General features: G+C 39.4%; 1 pseudogene; it reads left to right on the top strand.

Moving 5' to 3' along the window:
* Positions 1–6,201: 6,201 nt before the first annotated feature.
* LOC139016700 (GTPase IMAP family member 4 pseudogene) lies at positions 6,202–7,102 on the top strand (annotated as a pseudogene).
* Positions 7,103–9,796: the final 2,694 nt, after the last annotated feature.

Below are 9,796 nucleotides of genomic sequence, written 5' to 3'. Positions count from 1 at the left end.
GGCGGGTGCATCCTGCTGCCAGGCCTGCGACCAGAGCCCTCTGCTCCCAGACCCACCTGAGCCCCAGTGCCTCCTAACCGGGTCCCAAGGCTGCACCTCCAATCCTGTTGCCCTCTCCTCGCTGGGACTCCTCTCCTCATGCTGCTTGTTCTCAGTGCCTGTCCCCCAGGCCCAGGCTGCAGGACTCCCGGGAGGGCGGTCACTGATGTTGTTTGCTCCCAGCACCTGCCCTCCTGCCTGGGGCTGCAGGACTCCCAGTGGGGCTGGGAGGACTGGGCACCACCATTCTGTGGCTATGGGTGCTGCCATCTATGTGACAGAGGGACGCTTAATTGGCATATTACTCTTTTATTAGATAGGATGCTGCTTTGAACATAGGGGTGCATATATATTTTCTTATTGGTGTTTGGGGTTTTTAGGATGTATTCCCATCATGGCGTCACTGAGTCAAATGTAAGTTCCATTTTAAATTATTTTAGGAAACTTCATACTGCTTTCCGTAGTGGCTACACCAGCTGTGGGCAAACTATGGCCAGCGGGCCGGATCTGGCTCATTTGAAATGAATAAAACTATTGAAATAAAAAAAAAAAAAGACTGTACCCTTTTATGTAATGATGTTTACTTTGAATTTATATTAGTTCACACAAACACTCCATCCATGCTTTTGTTCCAGCCCTCCAGTCCAGTTTAAGAACCCATTGTGGCCCTCAAGTCAAAAAGTTCGCCCACCCGTGGGCTACACCAATCTGCATTCCCACTTGCAGCCAACTTGTGTTCCCTTATCTCCACATCCTCTCCAGCACTTGTTGTTTGTTCATTTTTTTTATGATAGCCATTCTGATAGGTGTGAAGTGATATAACATACTGGTTTTAATTTGTATTTCTCTGATAATTAGAGACTGAGCATTTTTTCATATGACTCTTGGCCATTTGTATGTCCTCTTTGAGAAAAGTCTATTCAGGTCTCCTGCCCATTTTTTAATTGAATTGTTTTTCTTCCTTTTGTTGACTTACATGAGTATTTTATATATTTTGGATATTAACCTCTTATCAGATGTATCACTGACAAATATGTTCTCTCATACAGTTCCCTTTTCATTTTGATGGTGGTTTCTTTTGTTGTGCAGGAGCTTTTTATTTTGATGTAGTCCCATTTGTTTCTTTTCTACTTAATTTCCTTTGACCTAGGACAGGGGTTGGCAAACTGTGGCTCGCGAGCCACCTGCGGCTCTTTGGCCCCTTGAGTGTGGCTCTTCCACAAAACACCACGTGCGGGCCCGCACATACAGTGCAATTGAAACTTTGTGGCCCATGTGCAGAAGTCGGTATTTTGTGGAAGGCCCACACACAAGGGGCCAAAGAGCCGCATGTGGCTAGCGAGCTGCAGTTTGCTAACCACTGCTCTAAGAAATTTATCTCTAAACATATTGCTATGTGAGATGTCTGACATTTACTGCCTATATTCTCCTCAGAGATTTTTAAGATTTCCTGTTTTACATTTAAGTCTTTTATCCACCTTGAATTTATTCTTCTGTATTATGTAAGTTGGTGGTCTAGTTTCATGTTTTTGATACCCAGCACCATTAGTTGAAGAGACTGTCTTTACTCCATTGTATGATCTTGCCTCCTTTGTCAAATATTAATTGACTGTAATGATGAGGGTCAATTTCTGGGGTCTTTATTCTGATCCATTGGTTTATATGCTTGCTCTTGTGCCAGTACTAGACTGTTTTGGTTTTAATGGCTTTGTAGCATAGTTTGATATCCGGTATTGTGATCACTCTGACTTGGTTCTTTTTTCACAAGATTGTTTCAGCTATCTGGGGTCTTTTATGGTTTCATATAAATTTTTGGAGTATTTTTTCTAGCTCTGTAAAGTATTCCATTGGTATTTTAATAGGGATTGTGTTGAATCTGCAGATTGCTTTAGGTAGTATAGATGTTTTAATGATGTTAACTCTTTGAATCCATGAACATGGTATATGCTTTTATTTGTTTGTATCTTCCTCTATTACTTTTTAAAATACCTTTATTGATTAAGGTATTACATATGTGTCCTTATCCCCCATTTCCCCCTTACTCCCCTGTTGTCTGTGTCCATTGCTTAGGCTTATAAGCATGCATACAAGTCCTTTGTTTGATCTCTCCTCCTTACCCCCACCCTCCCCTACCTTCCCTCTGAGGTTTGATGGTCTGATCGATGCTTCTCTGTCTCTGGATCTGTTTTTGTTCACCTGTTTATGCTGTTCATTATATTTCATAAATGAGTGAGATAATGTGATATTTATCTTTCTCTGACTGGCTTATTTCACTTAGCCTGATGCTCTCCAGTTCCATCCATGCTGTTGCAAATGGTAAGAATTCCTTCTTTTTTTATCACAGCATAGTATTCCATTGTGTAGATGTACCATTGTTTTTTAATCCACTCATCTGCTGATGGGCATTTAGGCTGTTTCCAGATCTTAGCTATGGTGAATTGTGCTGCTATGAACATAGGGGTGCATATATCCTTTCTGATTGGTATTTCTAGTTTCTTGGGATATATTCCTAGAAGTGGGATCAATGGGTCAAATGGGAGTTCCATTTTTAGTTTTTTGAGGAAACTCCATACTGTTCTCTACAGTGCCTGCACCATTTCAATGTCCTATAGTTTTCCAAGTACATGTCTTTGACATACTTGGATAAGTTTATTCCTAGGTATCTTTTTTCTTGTTGTTGCAAGGTTAAATGGTATTGTTTGTTTAGTGTCTCTCCCTGAAAGTTTATTATTAGTGTATACAAATGTTATCAATTTGTGGATGTTGAGTTTGTATGGTGCTACCTTGCCAAATTAATTTAGTAAGTGTAATAGTTTCCTGGGTTTCTTTAGGGTTTTCTAGGTACAATATCATGTCATCTTCAAACAAAGACAGTTTTACTTCCTCCTTTCCAATTTGGATACCTTTTATCACTATATGTCTGATTGCTGTGGCTATGACTGCCGGCACTATGTGGAATAAGAGTGGTGGAAGCAGACATCCTTGTCTTGTTCCTGTTCTTCAGGTAAACACTTTTAGTTATTGCCCATTGAGTATTATGTTGGCTGTAGGTTTATCATATACTAGAGATCCAGTGAACAAAAAATGTGCATTTAAGGGGGCATCCCTCAGCCCAGCCTGTGACCTCTCACAATCTGGCAGACCCATGATCGATTGCCCCTTTGAGGAAGGCCCAGTTCACCTGGCTAGGGCTGTGCGATGGAAACTGCCCCCACAGAGGAAGGCCTTGCCCACCCATTGAGGCACTGGTAGGGGTAGCCTGGGCCTTTATATTTGGGGACATTGTGGCACCCACTGATTGATCGTCCTGGTGACCAGTGGCCTGGGACTCACTCTGCAGGGGTTTCATATGATCGATAGCACCCCACAGAGGGAGGCTCTGCCTACCCACCACAGCCTGCCAGTCAGCAGCCTGGGCCACCCTCTATGGGGTGATTGTGGAGCCCCCGATTGATTGATTGCCCCAACCAATCACATTGCACCTGCCTTGGCTATCCTGGCGCCAATGAGTGTCATAGCGTGGTCCTCCAGATGGTCATTTGGATGGTCGTTCTGCTGTTTGGCTGTTTGGTTGATGTGCATATTACGTTTTTATTATTATAAATTACCCTTATTATGTTTATGTATGATTCATCTATTCCCACTTTACTGAGAGTTTTTATCAAAAAAGGGTGCTCGATTTTGTCAAATGCTTTTTCTGCATGTATTGATATGATTATATTATTTTTATCTTTCAATTTGATATATTACATGTATTGATTTGCAAATATTGTACCAGCCTTGCATCCCTGGAATAAATCCCACTTGAACATGGTGTATAATCTTTTTAATATATTGCAGGATCTGATTTGCTAATATTTTGTTGAGGATTTTACCATCTGTGTTCATCAGGGATATTGGCCTGTATTTTTCTTTCTTTGTTGTGTCTTTATCTGGTTTTGGAATTAGGATAATGCTGGCTTCATAAAAAGAGCTTTCTCTTGAATTTTTTGAAATAATTTGAGGATGATAGGTGATAATTCTTTGAGTGTTTGGTAAAATTCTTCTACAAATCCGTCTGATTCAGGACTTTTATTTGCTGGAAATTTATTTCTGTGCTGTCTATTGTTATATTGCCTCTTTCCTTTCTGATTTTATTTAATTAAATTAGTGGTAGGTGTAGATATTTTATTAGTGATTTTTCTTGTTTCTTAAGGTGGGCCTGTAGTGCTATGAACTTCCCTCTCAGGTTTGCTTTCACTGTGTTCCATTGGTTGTGTGTTCGTTTTCATTTGTTTCCAGAATGTCTTTAATTTTTTGATTTATCTCATTGGTAACCCATTCATTAATTAATAATATGCTATTTAGCCTCCATGTATTTTAGTGTTCTTGAGGTTTTTTTTTTTATTGTAGTTGGTTTCTAACTTCATGCCATTTGATGTTAGAATATGCTTTGTATTACAGCAATCTTCTTGAATTTGTGTAGCATTGTTTTGTGTCCTGACATGTGGTCTACCTTTGAAAATGTTTCATGTGAAGAGACACATGAGAATAATGTATATTATGTTGCTTTGGGGAGAAATGTTCTATAAATATTTCTCAGATCCCTCTGACCTAGTGTTTCATTTATAGCCTCTGTTTCCTTGTTAACTTTTTGTCTGTAAGCTCTATCCACTGATATCTGTGGGTGTTAACATTCCTTACTATGGCTGTATTGCGATTAACCTCTCCTTTAAAGTCCATTAAAGTTTATGTATTTGGGTGCTCCTATATTGAGGTATCAGTCTTATTCAAGGGCTGTGCAGGAAGGGTCCTCCTTCTGGAAGAAACAGATGTGGTTGTGGTTGTTGGTTGTTTTCCATGGCTCGGGCCTGTGCTTATCAAATCCTGAAGACTTTAACTTTATAGACACAGTAAAAAGATAAGCAGAGAATTACTGAATAGAAATAGAGAAAGAGCTATATAGATGATTTGGTGTTTAATTTAAGACAGTGATCTTTAAAACATCATTCAGATTGTAGGCTATGCTGTTCTGTTATCAAATTTCCAGTGTCCTGGTAAATAGACATGCCTACAGAAGTGAAACTAATAACTCATGTTATTCTGTAAGAGTTGTTATTATTATTTATGTATCAAGAGACTATAGAGCAGGGGTCCTCAAACTTTTTAAACAGGGGGCTAGTTCACTGTCCCTCAGACCCTTGGAAGGCCGTACCAGAGTTTAAAAAAAAACAACTATGAACAAATTCCTATGCACACTGCACATATCTTATTTTGAAGTAAAAAAACAAAATGGGAACAAAAACAATATTTGTATTTGCATGTGGCCAGCGGGCTGTCAATAGAACTGTCAATACTTTGATCTATACCTCTTCAACATATTTATTTATAATAGAAAGACTTCATTAGATTTCTATGGTAAAGTGGTAATATTAAAGTAAGACATTTTGTTCTCCTGTGGTTCAGAAACCCTGAGGAGATGGCTGCATACATGAAATCTAAAGGAACACTTTGCCTTACTGTCCATGTGCCTTTTTCTCTCCTATAAGGAAGGGATAGATTGAATCACACACCTACTTGTGCTTTTTGTTTTTTTTAGTATATATTTTTATTGATTTCAGATAGGAAGGGAGATGAAGGTAAAAACATCAATGATGAGAGAAAATCATTGATTGGCTGCCTCCTGCCAATCTCCCACCCCGGGGATGAAGACACCAACCTGGGACTCTTCCCTGAATAGAATTGAACTGTGTCCTCCTGGTTCATAGGTCGATGCTCAACCAGTGAGCCATGCCAGTTGGGCTACTTAGATTCTTAATGGGAAGAAGAAATGTTCCATTTTGAATATTAATAGGGAGAGGGGAGTTTCCACTGTGATGTCCCAAAGTCAGATTTTGTATTACTTCCTACATTAGCTTATGAGGAACAGCTACCAGCAGCAGCTCAGAGTTCTCACTTGAATGATTTTGCTTCCTCATCTGTGAGCATTTAGCTTCCAAAGGTCAGACAGAGTGAGTAGCCAAAGGGACACCTGAGAAGTGTCCGGTATTCCCCAAGTCCTTTAGGAGAGAGGTCAGGCACATGCGTTCTACAGACCTACTGTGAGTTCAGAGTTTGCTCACAGACAGGACACTAGTGGCCAATAGAGAAGGACACTGTTGGGCAGAGGCATTGCAGTGGGAAATGTTGGAAGTTAGTGCTGATGCTGTGGTTTTGATTCCTGCTGTCTCAGGGCTTAGAAATCAAGAATCCAGAGATTCAAAACTGCAACTTGTCTTAGTGGGTAAGACTGGAGCAGGAAAAAGTGCCACAGGGAACAGCATCCTTGGAAAGACAACATTTCATTCCAGCACTGCAGCAAAATCCATCACCAAGGCCTGTCAGAAAGTAAGCCTCACATGGAATGAGAAATTTTCATTGTGGACACACCTGGCATTTTCAACACTGAAATATGGGATGCTGACACACATAGTGAGGTTGCTAATCTTACTGTCCTCCCCCAGGCCTCACACTGTGCTCCTGGTGGTCTTTGCTGGGCTGGTACACAAAGGAAGAACAAAAGGCCATGGAGAAGATGCTATTAATGTTTGGACCCCAAAATAGGAGATACATGATTCTCTTATTCACCCAGAAAGAAGTCTTGGATGGCATGGAGTTCCATGATTTCTTACAGGAATCACCAGAAGGCATTCAAGATCTGATGGAGCAGTTCAAGGATCGTCACTGTGAGTTCAACAATAAGGTGACAGGGGCTGAGCAGGAGGCTCAGAGGACACAGCTGCTGGACCTTGTACAGGCCATGGTGATGCAGAACAAGGGAGGATTATACTCTAATAAAATGTACCAAAGGGCAGAGGTGGAGATTCAGAAACAGGTTCTAGCTATATCAGAAAAATACAGAGCTCAGCTGAAGAGGGAGAAAAAGAAAGTTAAGAGAGGAGTATGAAGAGAAAATCAGAAAGCTGGAGGATAAACTGTTGCAGGAAAGGAGAAAGGCAGAAATGGAAAGTGAATTTGAAGAAAGGGAGAATTACTATTCCTCAGACAGCCAAATGCCAGAGGTGAAGTTGAGAGTCAGGAATGAATGCTTGACTTAATCTTCAGAAGATTGAGAGTAATCTGGAAAGGAACCTCATCTCTGTTCAAGGCAGATTAGGCTAATGAAAATCTGTCTATATTTCCTGTGTATTTTCAGGTGTGTCTGCCCCATATAACTCACTCCCCAAAGTCAGAGCTCTTTGTTTCTGTCTCTCAGGTTCTCAGGACTGGGGCGTGTAGTAAAATTCAGTCTTGGAAATTGGTAGACTTTTGGTTGATGTAAGAGGGAAGGAACATATTCTCAATTTTTAAAACTCCAAAGCAGAAAGTATGGATGCTCCCTATCTTCTGAACTCTCAAAGACAGAGAATGAATGCAGGAAATCAAAAGACCCCAAGCTTTCTCTATTTATCTTTATAAAATTTCCTCATTTTGATTCTTTCTAGATTGGCACATAATCTCCACCTGTGGCTTCTACTCCTTATTTTTATCTTTAGCAACACAATGCTCATTTTACACATGTGGTTAGAGAAATCAATGCTTTGATAATTATGCTTTGATAATCTTAGATAATCTATAGATAGAGATGCTTATGGAATTCTTTCTATATATACATAAATTTGTTGAATTTGATTTTTATGGAAGGACTGAAATTGGTCCTTATCATCTGCCCACTGGAGAACAAAGATTTGTCTGGAAAATTTTTCTCAGAACTCAACTAAGTGAAATGCCAGAAAGAGCAAAAGACAAGAGATTCACAGTTAACAGAAAAATGTTCAGTATATTCAGATGTTTCTTTAGAAAGAAGTTGACCAATCTCAAGGTAACCACTTTGCTGAATAACTTGTTCTCTTCTTTTCTTGTGAAACTAACTGTTGCTACCACACTTCCATCACCCAACAGCCTGATTACTTACTGCTAGGTAAGTCAACCCCACACTGCCACCTCCATTCATTTGAATTGTTTGATCATTGTTACTATAATAAAATTTTTCTATTTTCTCATATTTGTGCAAATCTGGAATCTCTTTTACCTTATAAAATATCACCAATTCTTCTAAGGCAGAGGTTCTCAACCTTCCTAATGCCAAGACCCTTTAATATAGTTCCTTAAGTTGTGGTGACCCCCAACCTTAAAATTATTTTCGTTGCTATGTCATAACTGTAATTTTGTTACTGTTATGAATCATAATGTAAATATCTGATATGCAGGATGTATTTTCATTGTTACAAATTGATCATAATTAAAGCATAGTGATTAATCACAAAAATAATATGTAATTATATACGTGTTTTCCGACAGTCTTAGGTGACCCCTGTGAAAGGGTCGTTTGACCCCCAAAGGGGTCGTGACCCACAGGTTGAGAACCGCTGTCCTAAGGGTACTGCGATAAATTTCACTTTTTGATAAAAAAAAATCAAGATTATTATGGAGCTTGGCTTGGTCTACACCAGGGGTGGGCAAACTTTTTGACTCGAGGGCCACAATGGGTTCTTAAACTGGACCGGAGGGCCGGAACAAAAGCATGGATGGAGTGTTCGTGTGAACTAATATAAATTCAAAGTAAACATCATTACATAAAAGGGTAAGGTCTTTTTTTTTATTTCAATAGTTTTATTCATTTCAAACATTTTAACAAGAAGAATGTAAACACTAATTATTATAATTTGAAACTTCAAAAAATGGAGGAATCATAGCACAATAACATACCTTATATTGAAGATGGCAAAGGCAAAATAAAATTGCCTAACAAAAGAAAGGTACAAAAGCCTTTCAAATTAAACTTAAATATAATAAAATAATTTAAAACTAAAACAAATAGAAAAGAACAAAATGTGTAAACAGTAAATTAAACATTTTCTTTAGTGAAACTTCCAAATTATGCCCGGGACGTAGATGTAGATGGCAATGTAGACTGGGTTGAAAGGTTTTTGGTCTTTAAAACATCAACTTCAGTGGGAACAGTGTTGTTGGTCTCCTTTTTTAGCTAATGCATCAAAGTCTGGAGTTAGTTTTGTTGTGGCTATTCTCAGGATAGATCTGAGGTGTTCTTCAGGTAAGCTGGATCTGTGAGGGGCTTTGTTGATGTTCATGACGCTAAATGTCTGCTCACAAACAGGTTGACCCAAACGGCACCAGTATCTTCTATGCCATCCTCCGTATGTTTGGAAAAGTGGCTTCATTAAGTGAAGCATAAAAGTCTCTTAGTTCAAGAGAGCTGAATTTCTCCTTTAGGACAAAGTCAGACTGAAGATCGATGAGTTCCAGTTGCACCTCTTCTGGTGCTGTTTCAGGGTTTTGTGACAAAGGACAGGCCACCAGTCGAAGTGACTGGTCAATTTTTTCAACATCAGAAAACCGATGACAGAATTCTGCATGCAGGTCATACAGTGATTTGCTGTATTTCTTCACGTTTTGGATGGTCTCCTTCTGTGTGGCTAGTGTGGCAAAATGAGTGAAGACTTTGTCTGAAATTTGTCTGGAAAAGAACATCAGCTTCGATTTAAAGGCTTTCACATTAGTGTACGTGTCATGTACATACTGATCTTTTCCCTGTAGCTTCACATTTAGCTCATTCAAATGTGAAAATATATCTACAGCAAATGCAAAGTCACACAGCCAATGCTTGTCACTCAGCTCAGTAAATTTGTCAGACTTCCCCTTTAATTTCAAAAATGCACCAATCTCTTCTTTGAGCTCCCACACTCGTCGGAAAACTTTGCCCAAACTCAACCAGCGG

Source organism: Myotis yumanensis, unplaced genomic scaffold, assembly GCF_028538775.1.
Source record: "Myotis yumanensis isolate MYYU_CA2020_CCGP unplaced genomic scaffold, mMyoYum1.0.hap1 SCAF_9, whole genome shotgun sequence".
Lineage (NCBI taxonomy): Eukaryota > Metazoa > Chordata > Mammalia > Chiroptera > Vespertilionidae > Myotis > Myotis yumanensis.
The sequence above is the reverse complement of the archived record's forward strand: the minus strand, read 5'-3'. Positions and strand labels throughout refer to the sequence as shown.